This window comes from Vitis vinifera, chromosome 12, assembly GCF_030704535.1.
Source record: "Vitis vinifera cultivar Pinot Noir 40024 chromosome 12, ASM3070453v1".
Lineage (NCBI taxonomy): Eukaryota > Viridiplantae > Streptophyta > Magnoliopsida > Vitales > Vitaceae > Vitis > Vitis vinifera.
The window spans coordinates 5,845,001-5,860,279 of NC_081816.1; the positions used below are offsets into that span (position 1 = coordinate 5,845,001).

Below are 15,279 nucleotides of genomic sequence, written 5' to 3' on the forward strand. Positions count from 1 at the left end.
TTCATTTCTCATCTTTTTTGGTAAATTTCATTTTAATTACTGAAGCTCTAATCTTTTAAATTTAATTCCCAATACTCCAATTTTCAAGTAAATTCCAAAAATCCAGTTTTCACTCTAATGGTTTTAATTTCGTTCCGGTTCTTAAGTAATCTCCTAACCTTCTTGATTCCATATAAGCAATAGTGAATTCTTCATAATTCTAAAGCACAAAATTTGTGAGACTAGTTCGTGAATAATAAATTGGGCTTTGGTGGGGGCCCTATGTTTGACCCCTTCTGACTGGCAATTGTCGTGCTTACGGTATTTTGCTTGAGCTTCGTTTTGCACTCTGATATGCATGAACTATATTTTGTATTCATTAATTGTGCACTAATCTCGCTTCTTGATAGCGTGTTGCTGTTTGCTGCCCCGGTACGCATTCACTCATTCTGATCATTCACTATATATATTCCGATTCTCATATATGCGTGATTGATGTGAGTATCCATTGACTTTCTTATTCGATTGCCACGTCAGTTTCGCTTTATTAGTAGAGACCCGACTTTAGGGACTTTGAGGGGTGCTACGGTCCCTACCGTACCTTCCCGATGAGTAACCTGACCCCCGAACCCGATCCGGTTTTTCACAGACCACCTTTTCCAAAACAAGGAGTCGCACTTAGGGTTTTTCTTTCTTATTTCGTTTACCCTTTAAAAATAAAACAAAAATAAGTGGCGACTCCAAGTCAATTTTTCTTAATCAATAAAGATCAATTTTTCAAAATCAAAATCGAGTTTCACCATCGGGTGGGAAACGCATTGAGCCGAAATGCGGGGTCCACAAACACCTAAAAGCCTATCCAACTCTGAAATTCAATTCTAAAACAACTTCAAAGTTGCTGGTGGGGCCAGAACTTTTCGCATGTGCAAGTAGCATTTGTGGAATAACTATCTTGGGGTTGTAAGTTAGCATGAGATTGTGAACCATTAGATTTTGAAGAAGCCGTGTAAGAGTAAAAATGAAAGATGTTATGGATGAGGAAATAAAGACAATAATATTGAAGTAGAATCTCTTTCAAAAGAGAAAGACATTTGAAGTAAGACAGATACATAAAACAAAAAAGAAAACAAAATGAGAAGTAGACAAATATAAAACCTCCCAAATTTACAGATTTTAGAAGATTAAGATCAGAACTTTTCATACATGCAAGTAGCATTTGTGGAATAACCAGTTTGGGGTTGTAAGTCAGCATGAGATTATGAACCATTAAATTTTGAAGAAGCTGTGTAAGATTAAAAATGAAAGATGCTATGAATGAGGAAATAAAAAAATAATAATATTGAAGTAAAATCTTTTTCAAAAGGGAAAGACATTTGAAGTAAAACAAATATACAAAACAAAGAAGAAAACAAAAAGAAAAGTAGATAGATACAAAACCTCCCAATTTTGAAAATTTTAGAAGATTAAGAACACTACTTGAAATTACAAATTAAGTTTAAGAGAGTATGTTAGAAAATAAATTTGAGTAGATAAAAAAGTTTCCAATAAAAAAAATAATTTGATTTAATTAGTTTCTAAAAGTCAATTGAAATATTTTAGTTTGAGTAATTCAGTCATATTTTATTACTAGGAGTTTTTATTTTGTTAAATACGAGTATGTATAGAAAGATGATGGAAGATGATAATTTGTTCTTAATCTTTCTCAATTATTCATCTTTTTTTGTAAATGTTTGTGTATTTTTTTCAACCCTACTACTTCAACAATAATGTGCTACTTAATCCTGGAAGCAAATATAAAAAAGATGGTTAGTTATGGTTATGATGGTTTTTGCCCTTCTCATTAAATTTGATAGATGATAAAAAAAAATAAAAAAGAACTCTTCATGAGTTAATCCTATTTACCAGCAGGAATTATATGGAATTTGAAAGTCAAAAAATATATAGTTAAGCTTCCATTGTTGATAATCTTGTCGTATGAAATTTAATTACAAAGTCCCATTGGAGGATATATTAAACTTGTTCAACATCAGTGTCTGATTTTTGGTTTGAAATAGACTTTCTGTTAAGGGTCATCGTTGAATGGTGGCTGTAGAGTTGATCCATTATTGACTTGGTATGTTGAGTGCTCCACTTGTGATGTGGAGTCACCATATCACAAACACTACAACCCCACCATGATCTTTTCCTTCAAGAAAAACTTTCCCTGCTTTAAGTTCAACCAGCTTGATCATCATAGAGATGCCTTGTCTTTTACTTTGTCCAGAATATTCCACTTTTCTCTTAAATTTTATGGTCAAAAATCGCACTAGCATCACATCACAGCAGTCATGTTGCTGTGTTGCACATTACTTGGAAAGTGGGATTTTTTATAATTATACGGTGAATTTAAAATTAATTTTTAAAAATATAGTCTAATAAAAAATATTTATAAATCTACGTACTTTTTGCTACTTTAAAAAACTTTCTTGTAAACATATATTTCATAATTTTTATATTAATGATACACGTTTTAAAAAAATTGAATTTTCTTTTGAAAAGACCTTCCATAATTTTTATATCAACAACACACCTTAAAAAAATTTGAATTTACATTAAAAGTATTTCTTCAAAAGACATCTTTTATTATTTTATAAAATCAAATTTATATTAAAAACGTCTTTTAAAGAGATTTTTTACAATTTCCATATCAATTGCATGATAAAAAAAATTGAATTTATACTAGAAGTATTTTCTTAAAACACTTTCTTCAATTTCACAAAATGCTCCATCCACTTTTAATATATATATATATATAAAAGTCAATGTATGATTATGCATTAGTATCAGTCTATATAGCATGTGCGATTGAGCCTGTTAGAGAATTAAATTCAAGACATTTAGAACCGAAAGCATTGTTTGTCAAAGATAGATGGTGGATGATGACCCAGAATATTTTCCTTCTGATCTATGAATGGATGGATGAGAAACTCTTCATGAATGAATCCACCTTTGAGAAGAAACGATGTGGGCATATCAGAACATTAAAGACGGTGTGGCTTTTAGTGAAACTTGGAGTGTTGATCATCTTAGAAAATTGATTGGATGAAATTTCACTGAAACTCCTTTGGAATCGACTGTGGTCCAGAATAAATTATTTCCTTTGCTTTTGCTTCAAAATGGACTCCCTTCTCTGCTAAGAGGTTCTTGTTGAATACAAGTTGACCCAATTTGTGACATATGAAGGAAAGAGTTGAGAAACTGGAATCATACCTTGTGATTGAACTAAAGATTGTTGCCCAACTCCTATTGATCAAAATGACAGCGTTGGCCCATTTTGATAAATAAAAAAAAACAATAACCATCAAGTCATTGAAAAAGCAATATTTCACATCTATCCTCGAAGTTCACACTCTACAAAGAGACAAAGGCCCAACCAAGCTATAGAGATTTCCAAAAGATACGGGTGAAATTAAATTTTGATGGATCCCACAAAGATGTGGAGAGGACAGTTCCATCAAGATGATTATCAGAGATGGGAACTTTTAAACGCAACTCCACCATGAATTGTCCTGTCCAAGGGTCACCATCTTTGTGGTCTCACAATGGTATGTATATATATATATATATCAAGGCTATAAAGAAAAGGACAACCCTATGCTTGCTTAATGCCAGATAGATTTGTCCCTCCCTGTATAAGGCTATTCTTGCTTAATGCCAGATATATATATATATATTATTATTCGTTGTTTTGTAAACATAGTCCTATTAGATAAGATTTTAATTGTAGAGATAGTATGGAACTAATTGCTCATTACAAATTAATTTGTAGTTCATTCTCACTACAAGTTAATTGAAAAACACACGGCTTAATGAGGCTTTGCAAAGGAAAAAGAAAAAAGAAAATTTTTGTAATTGATAACACACAGGCTTTATAAGGCTTTGCAAAGGAAAAAAGAAAAAAAATTAATGAGGCTTTGAAAAGAAAAAAAAAAAAAAAAACTTGATCGTAAGTTAGAAGGGAGTATTACAAAGATAAATTCCAGCTCAAAATTGGCTTAGAAAATTGTATCTTACATTTTTGGTAAATTAATGAACAAATTAAAATTGAGTTGAAAAGGAATAACATAGCAAATTAAAATGAAAGCCAGCAATACCAATTAAAAATAATGCAGGAGTGCACACAAACAACTAATTGGAGAGGAATACGAAAGACAAGACCACTTGATAGACAATAAAGGCGACAAAAAAATCCCAATCAACACCACCACTTTCAACTAACATTTCAAACGAAAGGAGCCAACAAAGACTGATAGCTGAAAATAAAAGTCCTGCACATCATATCGAACACAAAAACTTGGTAGTCTGGAGTCTTTCTTAATAGTTATTGTGAAAGACCCTATTGAAATATTATACTAACAGGAATAAATAGAAAATAGGGTATATGTATTTTATGAGACACCCATAACAGCATAGGCTGATAATAATTGTAATCGATTTTCTTAGCCTGTTAACAAGCTATTATAAGTCTAACCTACAAGGAAGGACTAGTACTGATGCCGGAATAAATAACCCCAAGCACAACTATGGAGCCTTGACAATCCAAATACGCATAAACCACACTTCTAGCAGGGCCTTAAGCTATTGTTCTCCATTTTCTAATGGCCGGCCCAATCTCTCTCCCTCTCTACGAAAAGTTGCCCCAGAAGAATATAGTCCAGAGAGTGTTGGACGTCACCATTTTCTTCCTTCTCCTCACTCTCCTTGCTTATCGTATCCTCTCCCTCAAAAGCAATGGCTTCAGTTGGCTTGTGGGTTTTGATAGAAACAAAGTGTAGAAACTCTCAGGAAGCAACAGAACGTTGAGGAATCTGAAGTGATATATTTTATTAAGCTTCAAAGTACTTATTTATACAGCTAGCTTAAAACAAAAAAACATAAAAAAATAGCAACAAACCTACTACCTAAGATACTTTCTAAAGAATAGAAACAAACCAACAAATACTTACTAAGGAATAGGTATATCTTCCACATGACTAACTTATTTGACTACTTTCACTTCAATCTACTCAGCTCCATGTCAGCAGCTCCTAGGACATGTCATTCAACACTCCTCCTTGTCTCTGGAGCTGCAGACTCCAAGCCTTTGCCTCAAGAACTCATATCTAGCTTTGGGAAATGGCTTGGTTAAGATATCAGCATTCTGACTTTCTGTTTTGCAATAGACCAATTGTATTTCTCCCTCCTTCTGTACCTTTCTTAGGAAATAGAGTTTCAACTTGAAATGTTTTGTTTTGCCATGGAACACCAGATTATTTGCAATTGAAATTGTAGCTTGGTTGTCTACGAGTATTTGTGTGCTTTCCTTTTGCTCCATAAACAAGTCAACCATCAATTTTCTGATCCAGAGAGCTTGATTCACAGCAACAGTTACATATTCTGCTTCTGCTGTGGATTGAGCTATGACTTCTTGCTTTTTGGAACACCATGAAAAAATAGCAGAACCGATACCCTAAAGTACTTCTCATGTCGTCAATTCAACCTGCCTAATCACTATTTGAATAACCATGGAGAGTAAAGTTTTTAACTTGACAAAACCTCATACCATAGTCAATTGTACCCTTGACATATCTGACAATTCTTTTTGCTGCTTGAAAGTGAATTTCACTAGCACGATGCATGTACCTTGAGAGTAAACTTACAACATTCATAATATCTGGTCTAGTTGTCGTTAGGTACATCAAGCACCCGATAATGGTCCTGTAAAGCCTTTCATCAGCTTTTGTAGCTCCATCTTCTTTGCAAAACCTCTCATTTTGATTCATTGGAGTTGCACTTGGATTGCACTCTTCCATCTTGAACTTTTTCAAGATTTCCTTGGCATATTTCTATTGACATATGAAGATCTCATTCTACTTTTGTTGTACCTCCATGCCAAGAAAGAATGTCATCCTCCTAAGATCAGTCATCTCAAAAACATTCTTCATTTCCTTTATGAAATTGTCAATTTGCTCCATATTGCTTCCTGTCACAAGTAGATCATCAACGTACAAAGATACTACAAGTGTTTCATCACCTTCTTGAAGTATAGAGTAAATTCGCTTAGGCTTTTTCTATGTTGAATGACATGCCCTAGGAGCTGTTGACATGGAGCTGAGTGGATTGAAGTGGAAGTAGTCAAATAAGTTAGTCCTGTGGAAGATTTACCTATTCCATAGGAAGTATTTGTTAGTTTGTTTCTATTCTTTAGGAAGTATCTATAGGTAGCAGGTTTGTTGCTATTTTTTATGTTTTTCTGTTTTAAGCTAGCTATATAAATAAGTACTTTGAAGCTTAATAAAATATATAGTCTAGAGAGTGTTGGACGTCACCATTTTCTTCTTTCTCCTCACTCTCCTTGCTTATCGTATCCTCTCCCTCAAAAGCAATGGCTTCAGTTGGCTCCTCGCATTACTCTGAGTCATGGTTCACCTTTGTTTGGGTTGTTATACTCAGCTCCAAATGGAATCCAGTGGTGTACCGCACATATCCAGAACACCTTTTATTTTGATATCTGAATAATTGTCTGAGTTCAACTCTTATCATTCATTAATTTAATGTGTTACCTCATATATTACCTTTTCTGCTTTGATATTTTGCCTTCACTTCTCCATGTGTATACATATTTCATATTGTTTGTCCAAAACTTTATACTATGATTTTCTCAATAGGCTTGATGAGCTTCCTCCAGTCGACATGTTTGTGACAACTGCAGATCCCACTCTAGAACCGCCTATCATCACTGTTTACACAGTCCTCTCCTTGCTAGCAGTTGACTATCCAGCTAACAAGCTTGCTTGATATGTATCTGATGATGGCTGTTCACCTCTCACCTTTTATGCTCTCCTCGAAGCATCCAAGTTTGCTAAGCTTTGGGTTCCCCTTTTTAAGAAGTATGGTATTCACACAAGAGCTCCCTTTAGATACTTTTACGATGAGGAGGAATCACCCCATGATAATTCAACAGAGTTCATCCGAGAATACACAAAGATGAAGGCGATTCAAGCAATTACATTAAGTAAGACAAATAATTTGAGAAAAAAATAAAAATTGTCTTTTTAATTGTAATTTTTAAAAACCTAGAAAATCTAAGTTAAACTTTTCAACAAGAGAAATTTCAAAAAGTGTTTCTAAAGTAAGCATATAGGATTCCTAAAAGAGTTAGGTGGTGTTTGTTTTTTACTTATTTCTAAATAGAACCTTAATGCTTAATAATGTTAAATATTATATTATTTATTTTTGTAGTATTTTATTTCTATTAAGTATTAAAAAGTAAAGAAAAACAAATATGTTATTTTTTCTGTTTAGAAAAAATTAAGTATTTTGGTTTTTTTATTAAATAAAAAGTTTATATTAAGTTATGAAAAAGTAGAAAAATAAATAATCTAAATTCTAAAAATAAATTATTTTAAGCAAAAAACCGAAAAAACAAACATCCTCTTAAATTTTTATATTAAGAATAGCAATACTTCTGCAAAACTTTTCAAGAAGTTTTTAAAAATCCTTTTCAGGTTAGATATTGAATAATAAATAAAAAATTCTTTTCTTTCTCTTTTCAAATTATGCCTTTTTTCCTGTCATGGTATATAGCAACAGTTAAATAAAAACTCCGCAAATATTTGCCATAAGTATTGTGCATCCTTTGTTAAACTGTCTTCATCTCTTTGTAGGATGAATATGAAGTGCTCAGAAGGAAAATTGAAGATGCAACCGAAAAGTCCATACCATTGTGATCTTAGTTCTGAAGAGTTTGTTGCTTTCTCAGATATAGAAAGGAGAAATCATCCCAGTATCATCAAGGTATATAAATATCTCACTTATTGATCATTACTTAATTTCAAAATAGACGATGAATCTTAATCTAATTTCGAGATTAGAAAGACAGTACAACTAATTTGTTTTTTGCATAGAAATCAAATGAGTTTTCCATCAGCCCCAACACACACACTGACATGTTCAGTGAGTGTGTTAATTTCTTTTTTCTTTCCTTTTTTTTTTCCTTTAATTAGAAGATATTATTTATCAGTGTTTGGATTATTTTTAAAAAGACACAACAAATTTAAAGCCGTAACCTTTTTGTTGACATGAGAAACCGAAACAGTACTAAACGAAATATCACTGGGCAAATTAATAGTATTCCATAGACGTTCGATTAGTAATTAATGCTGGTGCACTTGCAGCCTAAAATAGGCTATTGATATCAGAGTACTGTGCTGAAGCTTATTCAAATGACCGCCTGAGTATATCCCGTTGGACCTTCATTTCCTCAATACATGGCCAAAGATAAATTCAAGAATTAGATTAGCTATTGTTTATGCAAGCATGAGATCTTACATCATTCTAAAATCTTAAAGTGAAAGCGATATTATTCTTCCCTACTGAGTAATATTACAATGTGATGTTCCATATCGAATAAGAGAGAAAGTTTCTAGTACTATATATGTAGAGACTCCTCTTAACCAAATAGACGCGTTTTAAAGCAATGAGGGTCTCTTTGGGTCCAAAATGGACAATATCTACATGGTTGGATACAGGTTGTTACAAATGGTATTAGAACCGATCCTCGACCTCGGTGTGGGGTTTGTTTGGGTGTTCGTTTGTTTGGCCCCACAATCCCATGGGACACAACGAGAACATTGTGTCTGCATGGGGGGGGGGGGGGGGGGGGGGGGTGTTTGTGATGTTCTACATCGGATATGGGAGAAAGTTCCTGACGCTATATATGTAGAGGCTCCTCTTAACCAAGTGACGCGTTTTAAAGCCATAAGGACTCCTTTGGATTCAAAGTAGACAATATCTACATGGTTGGATACAGGTCATTACAAATGGTATTAGAGTCGATCTTCGACCTCGGTATGAGATTTGTTTGGTCCCGCAATCCCATAGGACAAAACGAGGACATTGTGTCTTCATGGGGGAGTGTTTGTGATGTCCCACATCAGATAGGGGAGAAAGTTCCTAGTACTATATATATAGAGGTTCCTCTTAATCAAGTAGACGCGTTTTAAAGCCGTGAAGACCTCTTTGAGTCCAAAGCGGACAATATCTACATGGTTGAGTGTGGGTTGTTACACACAATCTTTTATATCTTTTTCCATATAAACAAACATATAAGCTTTGCTTCCAGAACCAATAATACTACGACCAAAATGGAGCATTTATTGAACAATTCACACTGATTTAGATTGCTTCTTTGTAGGTTATATTGGAGAACAAGGAGGGCCTCGTGGATGGATTGCCACATCTAATCTATGTATCCAGAGAGATGTGCCCAAAGCATCCGCACCATTACAAAGCTGGTGCACTGAATGTTCTGGTAAACAATTTCCTTGAACTAGTACTATTCATACCATGTCTAGTATCTAATTAGTTTTCCCTGGTTGTTTTATAAACAGACTAGAGTTTCAGGAGCAATGACAAATGCTCCTTTCATCTTGAATGTAGACTGTGATATGTACGCCAACAATTCACAGATTGTTTTTCATGCAATGTGTTTGCTCCTTGGTTGTAAGAATGGACAAGACTTTGCATTTGCTCAATCTCCACAAATCTTCCATGATGGTTTAAAGGATGACCCACTCGGAAATCAACTAGTAGCTACGCAGAAAGTACGTTAAATATTCAAAATCTAAAAATTGATCTCTTCCATACTATAAAGCACATGAGCTATTTTTGGATGGGAACTGTGAAGATTTTTTGCTGATAGAGAAACTTCTTTTGTTTTTCTTATTAATATGTTTCAATCAGTATTTGGGTGAAGGAATATCAGGGCTTCAAGGACCTTACTATTCTGGTACTGGATGTTTTCATCGGAGAAAATTTCTCTATGGGTTATGGCCAGATGGCTGCATGGAAACCGGAGGAAGAAGTCCTAATTGTGTGGCTGGTAAGAAAATTAATCTACTTTTGACAATCATCTTTTATTACATTTTTCTTCTTGTTTTGTTGGGATTACAAATATTGTAGAAACCTCTGCATGATAATTTTTCTATACTTTTTGGTAGGCAAATTAACTGATGAGGGATTACGACAATCTTTTGGACATTCAAAGGAATTCTCTAAAACGGTTGAAAGGATTTTATCAGGGTTGAGTGGGAAGGCCGATTGTCCATATGATCTTTCAAGTTCTGCAGAGGCAGCAAACCAAGTTGCAGATTGTGGCTATGAGTGTGGCACTAGTTGGGGTACAAAGGTGAGTTGTAAAATAATTTGAACAACCAAAAATGCTTGAAAGCAGAATGGTTTGGGACTTAAAAGATTAGGGTTAAAAGGCTTTTACCTAAGAGACTGAACAAAAGACTTCATAGCATATTTTTTCTCTAGAACAAAATACACCATTGATGAAAGTTTAATGGTAACCTCTATCACAACATAGCCAGTATACAGTATTTTCGCAAATTGACGTATTGGCCATGCGGGCCGTGATCTCAGAATGGTTGGATATATGGATACACTAGCGAAGACGTTCTTACAGGACTGAAGATTCATGCAAGAGGTTGGAGATCTGCCGAGTGCAAGCCTGATCCACCTGCATTTCTCGGCTGTTCTCCCTCAGGAGGACCTGCTTCATTGACCCAGCAAAAGAGATGGGTCACAGGCCTCCTCGAGATCCTGTTCAGCAAGAATAACCCATTCATTGCTACCCTCACTGCCAAGCTCCAATTCCGCCAATGCCTCGCATACATGTACATTCTTTCATGGGGTCTACGGTTGATTCCTGAGCTTTGCTATACTGCTTTGCCAGCATATTGCATCATCGCCAATTCACATTTCTTGCCCAAGGTGAGGAGAACCTACAACCTTCCAATTTCTTCACATATCATAATTACTTCACTTAGTTTTCTGTGGTCTATATATGCTGGATTTTCATTTGACGGTTCTTATATATGATGGTTATTTCTCATATTTGTCTCATTCTTGATCTGATAAGTCCATTATTCTATGTTGGCATATACTTTGGCCTATTTATGGATCAAAATTGACCTAACAATGAAATGTCCAACTCAGATATAGTTTTGTGACCCTGGTTTGATAAAGGTTAATCTATGAAATAATGTCAAGATATCCTATGGCGACTCGTCATTTGAATGGCCAGCTTGACGCCAAGGTATAGAAGTTAATATCATAAAAAACCGTCTTGAATGGCTAGCATTTTGCGCAGGTATAGATGTTAACATATATAATTTGAATCTAGTTAGTCCAACATTTGTCAAGACATATATTGGTGGCAATGAGTCTACATATCTTTTGCTTAGACTTAGGCCTTGTTTCTGATAACTTCTTTCTTCTTTAAGTAGAAGTTGAATCGAAATTGAAGTCGATCGTAATTCTCCAAGGATAATATTAATATAATAAAAGTTCCATTAAACATCAAATAACTTCTTATATAAACTAAAATAGTACTTCTATGAGAAATAATATTTTCCTTACTTTCATTTAAGCTATCTTAAGTCATATATTCTTTTAACAAATTCATATAAATGTGTACAAAAGTTTTTATACATTGAAATTTACAAAGAACTTTGGCTTCTCACAAGCCATTCCAGATAAAGCCTTAATATATATGGAATCCACTTAGATAAAAGTTACTTATAGAATCACCATCATCAGCCCATATAACGTATTGAAGTATTAATGTTGCCTCTTAGAACAATCTTGAGTGAACTTGCTTAAAATAGTTAATAAAATTTTAAGTTCAGAAACCTTTTCATGTAATATGTTAACCAAAAGCATCTCTGGCTCCAAATCTGTGGAAAATAGTTTTTGAACTATAAATCTTATTTCTAGTTTAAAGTGTATAATTAATATAATTATATAATCTGCAAGGTACTTTTAAATTAAATTCTATCAAGATCTTAAAATGTGCAAATTCATGCATGCATGCAGGTTGAGGGAACCAGCCTTCTTGATACTAGCAGCTCTCTTTGCCATTTACAACCTTCACTCTCTACTTGAATACTGTAGAATTGGGCTCTCAATCCGAACATGGTGGAACAACCAAAGGATGGGAAGAATAATCACCATGACTGCATGGTTTTTTGGATTTTTAAATGTCATACTGAAGCTCTTGGGCTTGTTCGAGGCTGTCTTTGAGGTTACACAAAAGAACCAATCTAGTGCCCCTGGCGATGACAACCACAAGGATCTGGTCGATTCACATTCAATGAGTCCCCAATTTTTGTTCCAGCCACTACTCTTGTGTTGGTGCACCTGGTGGCAATGGTTAAAGCCCTGTTAAACCTAACTCATGGAAGGCATGAATCAAGGATAGGAGAGGTGATATGTAATGTGTGGGTGTTGTTATGCTTCTTACCTTTTCTGAAAGGGCTGTTCAAGAAAGGAAAATATGGCATACCCTCATCCACCATATGCAAATCAGCAGCAGTTTTTGTGCACTTGTGCAAAAGGGTCTCAATAGCTTGAGATAATGGATAGAATACCTTGAGATATCTTTGCTATTTTCATGTTTTGCAGTACTTCATATGAATAAAATGGATTTAATTTTACATCATAGAATTTATGTTTCATGCTCGATAATTCTTTGAGTCCCCTAGCGGAAGGACATTAAATTTGTAATAATCCATGAGTATCAGGAATCAAACACAAGAAAGATGCGTAAGGCTAGTTGAGAGGGGTGTAGAAGTCGAAGCTTATGTGTGGTCTGATAGTGGAGATTTTCTAAAAGCAAGATAAAACAAAACAAGAGTTGGTGATGTAAACATTGATACCATCAACATTGATATCCATTTTTAGGGATATGATTGTACAAGGTGCTATTGCAGTGAAAAAAATCCCTATAATGGACAATCTTGGATAAATGATGACTAAGTTTGTTATTACAATTAAGTTTATATATTGCTTAAACTTAATTGGTATTAGTAGCATCTATAGACCATTTGAGGGTGTGGAAGTGAAGTAACTTGGAAGACTTTTCAGTTTGTTTGAACCTTGGGAATTTGAGCCAAGGTAGAAATTGTTGAAAAGTGTCTCAAATTTTATTTTTGAGTTAATTGGAAAGTTATAAATAGTTTCCTGATAAAAAAATATTCTTGTAAGTGGGTTTCCTATTATTATAAAGGAAATATCCTATTGCGAGATCTTCTTTTAGGAAAAAACATCTTTGAAAATTATTCATTTAGTTTCTTATATGGAATCTTTCTATATAACTAGGAAAATATATATAGGAAGAGATTTTGACCAAAATAAAGAGTCTCTTTTTGGGTGTAATTGGGACTTTAAGATTTGAGAGCTCTAAATTGAAGATTTCTAAAACATCAGAAGATTCCAAGCATAACAAACTAGTACTAAAGCTTTTGCTGACACAACAATTAAAAGGAGAGCAAACAAGCAAATGGGTTTTGGTGGAAAATATATATGTGCTTAGTATTTTGATGAGAACTTGTGATAAGGTGTAAGTCACTATATTCAAAATCAAAATACCAACTTTAATCTTTAATTATTGCTTTCATTAACTTCTTAATTTTTAATTACATAAATTTCAATAACATGAGGAGATGATGAACATACATATAGATTTTTTGCAATGTTATTTCTTTGGTTAACTTCTTAATTTTTAATTACATAAATTTCAATGACGCCATGGTGAAAGTGTATATAGATTTGTATGAAACATTGCAAAATTCTTTGCTATTTATTTTGTGCTAACTTAGAAAGATCAATTACAATTCAATTACTATAGTTCTCATAGAAAGCTATTTCTTTGAAATTAATCTTCAAGTAATTATGACAGAATAAATTTCTCTAAAATTAACTCTTGACCAAAGTATATAATCTTACTATTAATACGTAGATAGATATGAAGAAAGTCTTAAGATGATATTATTAAATGACATTTTTACCTATGATTCTCAATAAAAATAAAAATAAAAATGATTTTTAAGATAAAGGAAAATATTACTAATAGTTGAAATATTAGATAAAAGTATATCATTAAAATTCAAAATTATTTGACATTTTTACCTATGATAACAAAAAATAATTTCCATAGTAAGTGGAATATTATTTACAATTAATCTAGCAAAATAGAAGTATATAACAACTACAATAGAATGATTACTATTACCATTCATTGTAAAAATGGGTTTAAATTGAGAATACATGAACATGGAACCACACACAGATAAATGTGATTCAATAATTAGTTTTGATATCATTTCCACAACAATAAAATAAAGTGATATTACTGGACATTTACTTAAATAAAACTATATTTTTTAATATTTTCTATATTATAAAGTGACTAATACATTTTATATATTTTATATAATCATCTTACTATGATAAAAATTTATGACATATATTTAAGAGTATAAAAGTACGGCTGTAGATTTTTTTTTTTTAATTATTTTTCTTGTTTTACTTTTTATGTTTGTCTTTTTTATGTCACAATATTGAGGTGTGATGGCCTTTATTTTTTATGTATCATTAATTTTTTAGTTTTTCACATTCTTGAAAACCTTTTATTTAATAAAATAGTTAAATTCTCACTATCTAAAAATATTTTTTTTATAAATTATTAGCTTTAAATTAATTTATTAATTATATTTCACTATCATTTGATGTTTGTTGCATAAATAAAATGATAATCTGGGTCATGGGACCATCAAAATAAAAATACGTTTATAAACTCTAATCTCTTTTAATATTTCAATTTGAAATAGAAACTCTTAAATTTGTGTGTATTTGGATAAATTTATCTCTTAAAGGACTTTTTGCAAAAGCGTTATGTGGCGATGTGCACTTGCAATGATAAAAGGTCAAATATTGATGTAATTTTAAGGTAATTGTATATCATTAAGTTATTTTTTATTATGTGTTATTAGTTATAAAACACACATATGTTCTAATATGTCTAAGGGTCTCCAAAAAGCCCGCGGGCCGCGGCCCGGCCCGACGGGCTAAAGCCCGGCCCAAGCCCGGCCCGAGCCCGTTTATGGGCGGGCCGGGCCGCGGGCCTAAATTTAGGCCCGACGAGCCGGCCCAGCTCGGCCCGTAGGCCCGCCTTTAATTTTTTTTTAAAAAATAATATACTTTATTTTTATATATATATAAGTAATTCATTTAATAAGTACAAAAGGAATGTAGCTTAATTGGTTATAGCCTTAAAATTTAAGCTTGAGGGGAGGGGTTCGAATCCCTCCTTCTCCCTTCCTTTATTTAAAAGCCATTTTGGCTTATTTAAAAAAGCCCGCGGCCCGGCCCGCTGGCCCGGCCCGCCCAGCCCGGCCCGCCCAGCCCGTCCCCCAGCCCGCCAGCCCACTAGCC

The 15,279-nt window shown here is 33.5% G+C and overlaps 1 pseudogene; it reads left to right on the forward strand.

Moving 5' to 3' along the window:
• The first annotated feature begins 4,616 nt into the window (after positions 1-4,616).
• LOC100251724 (cellulose synthase-like protein H1) lies at positions 4,617-12,505 on the forward strand (annotated as a pseudogene).
• Positions 12,506-15,279: the final 2,774 nt, after the last annotated feature.